The sequence below is a fragment of the Ammospiza nelsoni genome, chromosome 1, assembly GCF_027579445.1.
Source record: "Ammospiza nelsoni isolate bAmmNel1 chromosome 1, bAmmNel1.pri, whole genome shotgun sequence".
NCBI lineage: Eukaryota > Metazoa > Chordata > Aves > Passeriformes > Passerellidae > Ammospiza > Ammospiza nelsoni.
Genome location: NC_080633.1, coordinates 78,791,646 through 78,803,517, shown reverse-complemented (window position 1 = coordinate 78,803,517; position 11,872 = coordinate 78,791,646).

The window sequence follows — 11,872 nt, the reverse complement described above, 5'->3', positions numbered from 1 at the left end:
TTTAAAGCAGTGGTGAAAGAAACTCCTCTGACCTTTCAGGGAGGCCTTAACATTTTTTCATTTTTCTGCTGAGAGGAGACAGTGTAAAAAAGCTAAAGAACACATGTCAGAGCAAGCACTGAAGTTTGGCAGAAGTGCTGAACTTCACACACACAATACCTCCCAGGAATCGGCTGGGAGCCCACTGAAGTCAATAGGAATTTTTGACTGGCTGCAATGTGCTTTGGATCTGATCCAAAAAGGCTCTGTTCAGCAAAATACTTAGGTGGATTTTACTTCAGGCATGAGCTTAATGAGACTTTAGCAGGTACTTAAAAGTCATGCACACTTGCAATTTTTTTGAATGCAGGCTCATTTTTTTTTTAATTTATTAAGATCTCTACCATGTGATTTGCTGCAAAGTAGTAGTAAGAGAAATCTTGAAGCAGTGTTCTTTAGTTGTCTAAATACACAGAGAAAACAAAGTTCAAGGGAGATGCTAGGCTACACTTCTCAAAGGAACCACAAAAAAGTAAACTATTTCAGAATGGGAAGTGAGCAAAAGCAGACATTATAACCATGGGATTTTCCAAGTTTTTAAATATGAGGCCAAATTTGCTCTGTGGTAGGACTGAAAGATCAAAGCAAAGAAGGTATAAATTGGTATATCAATCACTCAGATTAAAGGTTTGATTCATCATGTATCTGCTCCAGAAGTGGAAAACAATGCGAAACAGCATTTAATAAAAATTTTGGCCTCTGGACTGCAGTCACTGCCATGCCAAAGCCTGCTTCGCCTGCAGTAGATCTATTTGCAAGTGAGAAATGGATTATAGTTTTTATTTTAAAACTAGGAGTAGGATAACTGCTTAAATACCTATAGAAATTAAAATGAAGCTAAAAATGCAGCCTTGTGGATTTTAGCAGCTAGGAGCTATTGAAATAAGATTGAAATTTTCAAAGAGAACATTTCCTTTCTGACATTAAAGAAAATATAGACTTGGGCTCTGTGGGGAGAAAAGTAGGTATGAAGTTGGTAATAAGTTGAGATGGATTAGAATTGAATTCCCAGATATGGATCTAGGCAGGCTTCAGAATTCAAACCTCATGGTATCAGCTGAAATCTGAAGTTTGACAACACAACACTTGAGTAAGGATTTTAATTCAGTGGTAGAATTGATATTCTGAAGGGATATTTTTTGTTAATTATTAGCAAGTGTGATCTTTTCATGTCCCTCAATAAATTGGGACTCCTAAGTCAGTATATTTTTTTGTGGTTTTAGTTCAGCTGTTTTACAGTGATTTGGTTCTGTGGACCTGTTTTACTGTTCTGATGCAGACATGTTTAATACGTAGTGAAAACATGATCACAAATATATACTAGCTTTTCTTGATACTATATTAGAGGGCTCTGTAAGTGTAGTCACCACACTAGCATCCTGCTCTTCTAGTAACCAAAATATTTGTGCAATTTTATCACAGCACTCAAGATGAATCACTGGCCACCCTCGGGGGACGCTTCCATCTGATCCATTGTCATTTTCTGGAATGACAGTCCTGCAGTGTGAAACCTGAGAAACAATAAGCCCCTAATAAGGGTAATCGGAAAGCTCAGCCCTTGCAGGACCACATTCTGAGGTCGGGTGACTCATGTAAAAGAAATCCAGGCAGTCATGAGACAAAGTTTTTGTAGCCACATCAGCTTTCCAGCATTTGCTGCAGTTCCCAAGTCTGACTTGTGCTCATTGTGCTCTTTGTCAGATTTATTAATGCATTGTTCTGGGTTTTAAATTACAGCCCTTAGCAATCATGTTCATACAGATCTGTGGCGGGCAGCAGCGAAGTCAGAAGCAGAAATAAGCACACACAGAGTCTCTGCTCTCTGCAGGATACTGCTTACTTAAGACAACTCTATTTTAAGATTGAAACTTTCTATGAAGTTATCAAGTTTCTCCCTTCCATTTTCCGTTTCACAAGCCTGTACTGCAGTTCTGGCTTATGTCTTCTATCCCCAGGAAGCAACCTGCCAGACCACTGTGAGGATGAGACATTCCTCCAGGCTGGGTTTGCTGCCTTGCTTTCTTTTACCTCAAATCATTTCCAAATCAGGAATTTTAATCAAGTAGATTAAATCAGATTTCATTTAGGAAGACCACTGGATTTTAGTTCATACTTGTGAATTTAACCATGGCAGCTTAAGACATGACGGGCTTCACACACCCACACTTTCTCTCTGCTCTGTCCTTTGTCTTTTTCTCATGCTTATGGTAGCAAGTGAAGCATGACTGTGTTACTCTAAATCACAGTCCTGTGTTTTTAAATTGTTTAGGAAGTGTTGTGTACAGTATGAGACTGGGAAGGCCCAGGAATGGATTCAGAACTCCCCTGGTGTTCCCCTTCTGGGGAATCACAGTGACTTACACTGCTGCAGATGAATCACCACTGCTCGATGCTCAGAAACATTTGAATTATACTTATTTAAAGAGTCTGAATAAAACTAAGGATATCCATAGTTCCTCCAGGAAAATACTAAAACTACTAAAAAATAACTGATACAATGAATAATAAATATATAATAAATATCATTAGATCATGCGCATAAATCTTCACATGGTTAGTGGAAGTTCTGTACCAGATGTAAGTGACATGTGGACATTTATACAGAAAACAAAATAATTTGCAGATGTCTATGGGTGATATAACTGATGGTTTGGACATAAGTAGGGCAGCTACTTCTGTGTCCTTCACGTACAAGGGAGTATGGCAACCATCATCTCAATGTGCAGTGACTGAAGCCACTGAAACAACTTCTCTGATGTGTCTGGGCTTTACAGAACAACTTCACATCACCAGGAGACAGACACTAGAAAGTTTCCTACTCAGTGTGAAAGGAGAAAGGGGATTTTTATCTCTGGAAACCATGGAGTGGCAAATTCTGAAAGCCCAGCAGTTGCTAATGCTAGTTACTAGTGCTTTCTTTACAGAATAAATGAATAGTGGTCAAAGAAAAGCAGGAGAGGAAGCAGCATTCATAGCTCAATGGATGTGCTGTGTCTGTTTCAGAAAATCATTATGCTGGACTTGCTCATCCCACAGAAATGTGACTTGGAAACTTTACCAAAGCTCCTAATTGGAGCACTTTTTGGAAATGATGCTTCAACTGGGCACAGCGTATAAAGAAGGAATGAGGAAGCTCTCAATAGCAGCTCTTTAGCTGAGATAGCTTTTACTGGGTTTCAGCAGTTTCACTGGCTCAGGAACATGAGGTACAGGACAGTTTTCCACCTGCTAGAAGCAGACTTTTTGTGGTCAAGTAATCTTCATTCCACATGCTAAGTTTAAGGCACAAGAGATGCCACTGTTCTAGGTGGTTGTAACAGTGTGTACTGTATAAAGGTGTACACTTGATGTGTTTTTAGTTTATGGACTAAACTGCATCCGTTCTTACTTAATCCATCCATAGATTAAACACTTCTCTCAAACATCTGTGAATGGTAACTTTTAGGACCTAGGATTTGTGCATGAAAATAGTATTCGGACCTGGAATGGACGACTGTAGCCTGGCTTAAGTAACACTTAACTAAACACAAAAATCATAGCATAAGCATAATGTTCAAGACATTCAATATTTCTATGACATCTGAGGGCACTGTTAGCCCTGACTATCCCTGCCTAGCCCGTCTTGAGGCTTTTCCCATGATTCTGATAGCCCAGGACCTCATTTAAGCTCTTTCCTGAGCTATTTCCCAGGCGTTTATTTTGTACTGTTATGGTTTCATGGGATGATCCTTTACTTGTCTCAAGTCACCCACCTACATTTATCAGATGATCACTAGGGCATCAATGGGACCTCTCTGTTGCAGCCCAGTCCTTCTGAGGTGCCACAGGCTGGTTCCTCCTTATCAAGAGCATGGCCAGCAATGGGATTGCCTTTAGGTTTTGGCTTATTCACCATTCTCTGCTCCCAAAATGTCTCCCTTTTTACTGACCCAAAGCCATATGGCTTCACAGAGTGTTCTGTGCTCACTGATACTCTCCATCAGTGTATTGGATTTGCATGCCAGGTTTTGGCAGTGGGGGCTACAGGGGTGGTTTCTGTGAGAAGCTGCCAGAAAGTTCCTCTGTGTCTGACACAGTCAATGCCAGCTGGCTCCAGGGGTGGGTCTGTCCCTAGCCAAGGATGAGTCAATCAGCCACAGCAGTAGCACCTTGGTGATAGCATATTCAAGAATGAAGAAACAGGTAGTTGTTGTGAAGAAATTGTAGCTAGAGAGGAGTGAGAATATGTAGAGGGACAACTCTGCAGGCACAAGGGTCAGTGCAGAACGAGGGGCAGGAGGTGCTCCAGGCACTGGAGTGGAGATTCCCCTGCAGCCCATGGTGAGGCAGCCGTGCTACTGAGAGGTCAACTGAGGTGCAGAGATCCACCTACAGCCCCTGGCGGGCACCCATGCTCGAGCAGGGGGGTGGATGGATGAGAGGCGGCTGTGACCCTGTGGGAAGCCTGTGCCAGACCAGGGTCTTGGCAGGGACCTCTAGACCTATGGAGAGGGACCCACGCTGAACCAGTTCATGAGAAACTGTCTCCTATTGAAGGTACCCCACACTGGAATGGGGGAAGGACTTCCCTCCCCGAGTAGCAGCAGGAACAACCTATGACGAACTGACCCTAACTCCCATTCTCCGTCTCCCTTGTGCTGTTGGGGTGGAGGTGGCACAGCCTGGAAAGGAGGGAGGGGCTGCAGGGAAGGTGTTATTAAGATTTTTTATACTTCTTGTTATCCTGCACTGATTTTGATTGAAATAAATTCAATTAATTTCCCCAGGTGAAGTCTGGTTTGCCCATGACAATAATTGGTGAGTGATCTCTTCTTCCTCTTATTCCAGCTCATGAGTCTTGGGCTATATTTTCTCTCCCCTGTCCAGTTACAGAGGTGGGTGATGGAGTGGCTTTGGTGGGTACCTGGAATCCAGCCAAAGTCAAACAACTATAATGAGCCTCCCATAAAATGAGGGGGCATTGTTTTGAGATTTTGGTAACATCATTGTTATGATTATGCATGGAAAAGCATAGGTTTTGGTTCTACATGGCTCATTGATACTTGTATCTTTTTAAATTAAGAAGATAACAGAAATTAATGCAGAAGTGGATCCCAAAAGCTGATTGTGAATTTAAAACATGTCATTTCTTATTAAACACAGGGTCTCTTTCTATAAAACTATATTTGAGCATGTTTTTCAAGCACTTTTTCAAGATTATCTTTCCTTGTTTTGACCATACTGCAGTACCCTTTAAAATCTGAAACCAGCTTCAAAGTATCTCAGTCTTAGAAATTCTGCACTCTGCAACTTTGGAAGACCCTTCCCTGCTCTCAGCTAAGGTTAAAATATAACCAAGAAACAGCTCTTGTGTAAGAAAAGAAACCAAATAACAAATGTACTTCAAAGGAAGTTTGAAAAATAATAATTCTATAATCTCTCTAGCAACACTCACATGAAGACTGAGAAAAACCCTTTAAGATTTTTCTTTCAGCACTCTCAACAACATGGTTAAATATGGGATTGCCAAAACTAAATGAAGGAATCTTGATGGCACTTATCTCACAAGGAACAGCTTGAGATTCACAGCACCTGGAGGCTGTTGTTTTCATGCTGTTTTGTAAATGACACCATGGGAAAGTGGTAAGCTCTCTTTTAGAAGTGGAACTGTCGTAACAAACTGTTTGGAGTTAATTTAAAAAAATGTTATCAGCAGTAGGTGACTGGTCAGCAAATGGGGTTTTTCTCATTATCTTGTAACCTGGGATATACCTGTGCTGCAGGTACAGCACCAAATTCTCTCCAACAGCTTAATACACTAGCTAGTGCTAGAAATTTAGGGCTGGGGTCAACCAACCAGAAACCCAATTAGAGGGTAACTGTGGTTGCTTTTTTGACAGGTCAGTTACCCAGCCTGGTGCTGCCTTGTTCTGCTTATTACCTGCCCCTAGACTGCTGAATTTAAATTCTACATCTCTGTCACAGTAATTTTGTGGCTGCAGTCCCTACTGTCCTTGGCCTAAACTTGGCCCCCAAATGAACAAGTGCAACTCTACAGTACATTAGCAGAAATCAATTAAGTCTCTCTCAATTTATGGCAACTGAAAGCTGAATTTGACCAATAAACTCTGCTGACCCTCTAAATGCCTGTATCAAATGTAGCGTTGCTGTTCTAGTTTCAACCAGAAGAGAATTTAGCTATGTATCAGAAAATCAATTAAGTGAAGCCTTCAAATAATCAGAGCTAACCTCTTGACAAGCACATGGTAACATGTATCAACACTATTATAATAATAAGGAAAAAGTATAATAGTAGGTATGAAGCTACATTAGTTTTGCATGTACACTATTTGGAAATAGAGAGAAATATCCACATAAACTCACATTCTTCTAAGCAGATTATCTTATCTCCAGGAACTATCATTTGAAAAAGGTCTATATTATGCTGTGTCTGTCTAATGTGATAGCTTTGATATTTTTGATTAATTAAGCCACTTTGAGTGATTTCTTCTGGATGATTAATATACAACAGAGGAATATTTAGATGTCTCAAATTAGACAAATAACAATAAGAATATAAAGGGCTGAGAAGGAGTGATAGGGATGGTGTCAAACACCTTTTCAGAGGCAAATGGCTCGGGATAAGGGGAAAATTGGGGAGTACATGTCTGCTCAGATTTAAATTAGGAGAATCAGAAGGGAATTGTATAGTCATTAAATGCAATATCAGCATCAGAACCTCCAAATATCTCACACCATCACTCAAAAGCTGTTACTTTACTCAGTAAAGCCCATTGCAATCCTTGTACATTTTTTTTTCAGCTAGCAGCTTCCATCTTTAATTCAATTGCTAATTGTTTCATAATGAAGCTCACATATTTTCTTACTGAGAGTAAAAGAGGAAGTGTTTTTACTTTGAAGGGTAAGTCACAATAATGCTTTAGTTGATTGAATAGTGTTTCAGGAAGGGTTTGAGAAAGCTTTGAGAGGCTTTTGCTATAGTGCTTCCTGATATTAGATTTATTGTGTTCTTCTGACTGCAGTGATATAATTAGATAGCTCTTCATTATAGTTAGATAGGTCTGTATTATCCAGAGATAAAAGCATACCCCAAAATCAATTAAATGAAGCTTTTTGCTTTAGCTGAAGCATTTTGCTAAAGTCAGTTCTCGTTTTAGAAGCTACCTGCCTAGAGTTCTGCTTCTCCAAAGAGCTGTTTACCACAGAAGAACTTACTCTGAGGGTCCAGAGAATGAGGGTGGTGCAGGACAAAGAGGTTCACTTGTATGGCTTAGGTTCTGGGCAAAGGTCCTGGGGTGGAAGCTAGAGATAGAGTATCATTTCTGTAGGGAAAGACTGCCAGCTGAAACATTGATATCCAGTGATTTACTCTTTTCCTCTTCCCTCCTGCCAGAAATACAGTATCAGCTGATTAAGAGATAATTATATACATAATTAATTCTTCATATTCACCCTTCTTCTATGGACTTTTTATGTGTGTGATGAAGTTACAGAGAAAGTTTCCACTTTAGGTGGGGCTTTTTTGGGGTTTTTTTGGGTTGTTTTTTAAAAATTATATATAGCGTTAAGGTCAGCAGTCATGTGCTAAGTCAGAACAAGGTTCCTCTCTTTTTTTTTCTTCTTTTAACTGAAGTAATACAACAAAGCAGACAAGTAGAAGCGAAATATTTTCTTCTAGCATACCCACTCACATCAGATTGTAAAGCACGTGAAAGAGAAAATGGTTATAAAAATGAGCAAACTGATACTATGATTATAGCATACATTTCTCAAATAAAAACAGCTGGTGAATTTCATACAATGTGCCTTCCATACTGTGAAACAGCAAAACAACACATTCCAGCAGTAAGGACTTTCAGGGTGGTAGCCTATATAATGTGTTCAAAGGATCTCACTGATGACTCAGAAAACCTTGTGTGATCAAGATCCTAATCTCTCCCTTCTGGTTGTATTTTAACAAACTCTAAGAACAAATTACTTATTAACAAGATTTATTTAAAAAGATTGGGAAGAATATACAGTACACCTAGACACCAGTCCTAGATATAAAGTTTGGGGCATTTGACAGATGGAAGTGGGGCCATATATTATTTTTTTGAAATAACAACAACAACAAAAACAACAGCAACAACAACAAAACAAATAAAAAACAAACAAAGCTCAAGAAAAGGATGTTTAAATTCTCAGTTCCCAGACAAATGAAGTTGTGGAAGTTAGGCATCTGCTTTCCTGAAAGTAGTTCTGCTCAGGACACAGCTCTCATGGCCCTCAGTAGTTAAAAAGTATTTTGCACTTCTTCAGATCAGAGCCTGGGCATGGAGAAAATCAGCTGGCAAAAAGACATTTAAAAGACTCTGTGCATTGATCATCTGTAGTGGAAAAAATGTTTGGCTCAGTGGTATATTGAGTTTCATAGAAAATATTCAGTGCTGAGGGATAATCTTGCTTTTATCTCTCAGCTCTGCAACTCCTTGCTGCTCGTTTACTTTCTTATCACATTGTCTTGCACACCTCCAGCATCTGTTCTGGTTTTGCATCTCAGTTTCTGCTTTTCTTATTTGCTCTAAAATGGTCCATTTCTTTTTTCCATCGCTCTGTTTCCTGGGTCTTTTTAGAGCAGCCACTGAATGGTTCTGCCACTGCAAGCAGGTCCTATGCCATGGCTGATGCAATTCCAGGGAAAGTCCTGTGTGTCCCTCAGGATTTTGAGCAGAGAGGATAGAGTTTTATAGGTTTAGCTATTAAAGCATTGAGCAGATACCAATGGAAACATTCAGGGTCTATCAACTAGTTTGAGTGGACATTCAGAACAGAAAAGAAACCATTACTGGAGGTGGTCCACATGAAGCTCCTGCCCTAAAAAATATCCTTAAAAAGCTTTACCATGGGGGTTCTGCCATATTGTTTAATTTCTGATGGAGAGTCTTATTTACTTCTGAAAAACAAACATGAGAAATGCTTCAATATAAACAGGTAAAAGTTGGAAGGCGTATAAGTAATTGATTGTAGAAAGGATAAAAAAAATACTTCAGTCCTGGCTTTGCAGAGAGGAAAATCTCCAGATATTACATATTTATATTTTCAGATTTCCATAATTCTTCTTTTTTTTCCTTTCTTTCTTTTTTCCCCCCCTTTGTATTATTTTAGTACTTGTTGCATGTTAAGAAAACAGAATGGGAGGAATTTCTGCCACCCAGTTAATATGTGAACAGATGCATATGTGAACAGATGCATATGTGAACACATGCATTTAATATAAAAGTAAATAAATTTGTGCTGAGGTATATACATACACATATCTATAAATTCAATGCAAGCAAGGTAGAGGTGGGATAGGGTTCTGCATTCAACAGCCTTATCAGATGTAAACCCATTTTTATTAGCCACGGGTACAGCCAGCAGTCTTTTTAATGAAGTCAGTGTATCTCTTGCAACAGATTTAAGTCAAATATGACACTCAGGAGTCTCCATCTCTGCTAACAGTTAAGCATTCCAATGTGAAGCTATTTCCAAAACACCGTCATATGCAGTAGGCTCCTTCTTTGAAGTCAGCTTAGATGTTTTACTCCTAACTGGACATTAGAACATGAAGAGTATTTTGTATTTTAAATATTCTCATCAATACGTTCACTCTCTGATAGGGAAATAATACTGGTAAAATTAGAATACTGCATCAACCTGAAAAGTGCTTAAGTACTTGCTTTTGACAAAGAGAAACACCCAAAATGTCCAAATAATTTTCTTGGAGGCTTTTTTCCATCACTTTGCTGCAGTTCCAACAGTTCTGTTTTTGCTGTTGTTTCTTTAGAGGACACTGATAAACAGAACTAGAAATTTAATTGTGTTTGTGGTATTTGGTGCAGTTCTGCAGAGTCACATTTTCTAGTTTTTCTGGGATGAAGTATTTGCCCATGAATTCAAAGTAGGCCTCAATTTCATGGCTGTCTGTGATTTGCAAGGACTCTCTTTGAACTAATGGTCAGATTAAAAGCTTATCTCATCTTATCTCCTACTCAGCTTGAGCCAGAAAATTTCACATGGTGCAACGTACTATGTCCCAAGATAAAAACCACAATATTCTCTGCCAAATTTGATTTAAATTAAGTAAAAAACTGCCTTTATATCAATGCTGACCAGTCATGACTGTTTCAAGTGTGTTTATGGGTCAACAGCTTTTCACTTTTGCTAGGTTCCCATTAGAACTTCTGGAAGGTATTTCTGCCTTCTCTGATGAACCCTCAGAAACATTGATTGCTAGAAATACAGATGTCTCGAAACTAGTGGGTGAAGTAAAACCATGACTTCATCCAAAATTTATTTGAGAATTTGTTATGTTTTCCAACGTACTCATTGTCCTTGTAAAATTACATCTGTTGGATTACGCTTCCAACGTTAAGTTTTAATATGTAGAACTGTAGGGCAAATTTTGTTCTCCAAGTATCTTGGAGGTAATTAACTGTTATTATCTTTTCCCAGTGGAATTTTTTTTGTTTTTAAATTTTTTTCCCAGTGGAATTTTTTTAAAGTATTTCTAGTGGTCTTCAGCTGCTCAAGCAAACTGCCAAAGTTCTCTGTGTTCTGTTAGCTGAGATTTAATTTTTTGTCCTTCTGAAGTCAGTATATACTTGATTTGTAAATGAATAAGTAACGAGGTGGATTGTGCTTGGTTTATTCTCTCCCCCAAAACCTTTGCAGATGTACCATGTGAGCCAACATGAACAGAACCTCACTTCCACACTAAAAATGAATGAGATTTGCAAATTCTTTCTTTGTTCTGAAGTAATTCTCAGACAACGCTCCTAGAGAGATACAAGGAAAATGTTTTGTCTTGATTTTTTACTGCATAATAGAAGTATTCGGAGGGAAAAAGTACTTCTTACATTTTCTGTCTCTTTAATCTCAAACATTATAAAACTGTTTTGGTCCACCAGCTCCTTTAGAAATCACACATTTTGGTTACTAATAGTCTATATTTAGTCACTGGCTTTGTTTCCAGATGACACAGGTGGGCTAAAAATATGGAAGTAATTTATCCAAGCAGAATAATCATTACTAATCTAAGTCATGTATATTTGCTACAGGACACAAAGAGGAGTTGAAAACCAACTCTTTAATCTACACATGGTAGGAAATTATGAGAATATAGAAAAGAGTTTGAATTTTACAATTTGAGAGCATGAGTTTGCACAATCAATACACCAAGGGCAGCTGGTTGTTGACAGGCAGGTAATAATCCAGATTCTCCAAAGCTCATGTTCTGATTTCCATCATGTCTCCACTTGGAAAAAATATGAGAAATTTCAGAGTTTGTTGTGGTACCTTGGGAGGAGTGGGGAAAAAGAAGAGAGAACAGTTCTGTAAGAAATTAAACTCTCATTCCCCTTGAACAGTTCTTCCAGCAGCTGGAATCTCAGGTGAAATGTTGCCTCTCTGCTAGTGCTTCCTCCTTCTAAATAAGAAATGTTTTGTACATTATTACTGTACTTAAAATTAGAATGTTTTGTTGGATTTTTTCTGCAGGAACTTCTCTGAAAAGGCCACCAGACCATCAAAAACCACCTAAGGTAAAATAATTTAATATGGGAGGAAGCAATGAATTTTAGGGGCTGTGGATTCCATTTGGGCATATGTTACAAGAATCCTGTAAATATTAGTCATCATGAGGATCCCAGCACACATGATTATAAAAGCTGGATCCAGACAGTAAAAAATCCTGCACAATATAATCTGATATCTTAGAAATATAAATTTGGAACATGAAATCTCTTTTATTTTAACAACAGCAATTTTTGGTCTTTTGTCAATTGCTGTTAGTGTTCCCTGTAAATATAAT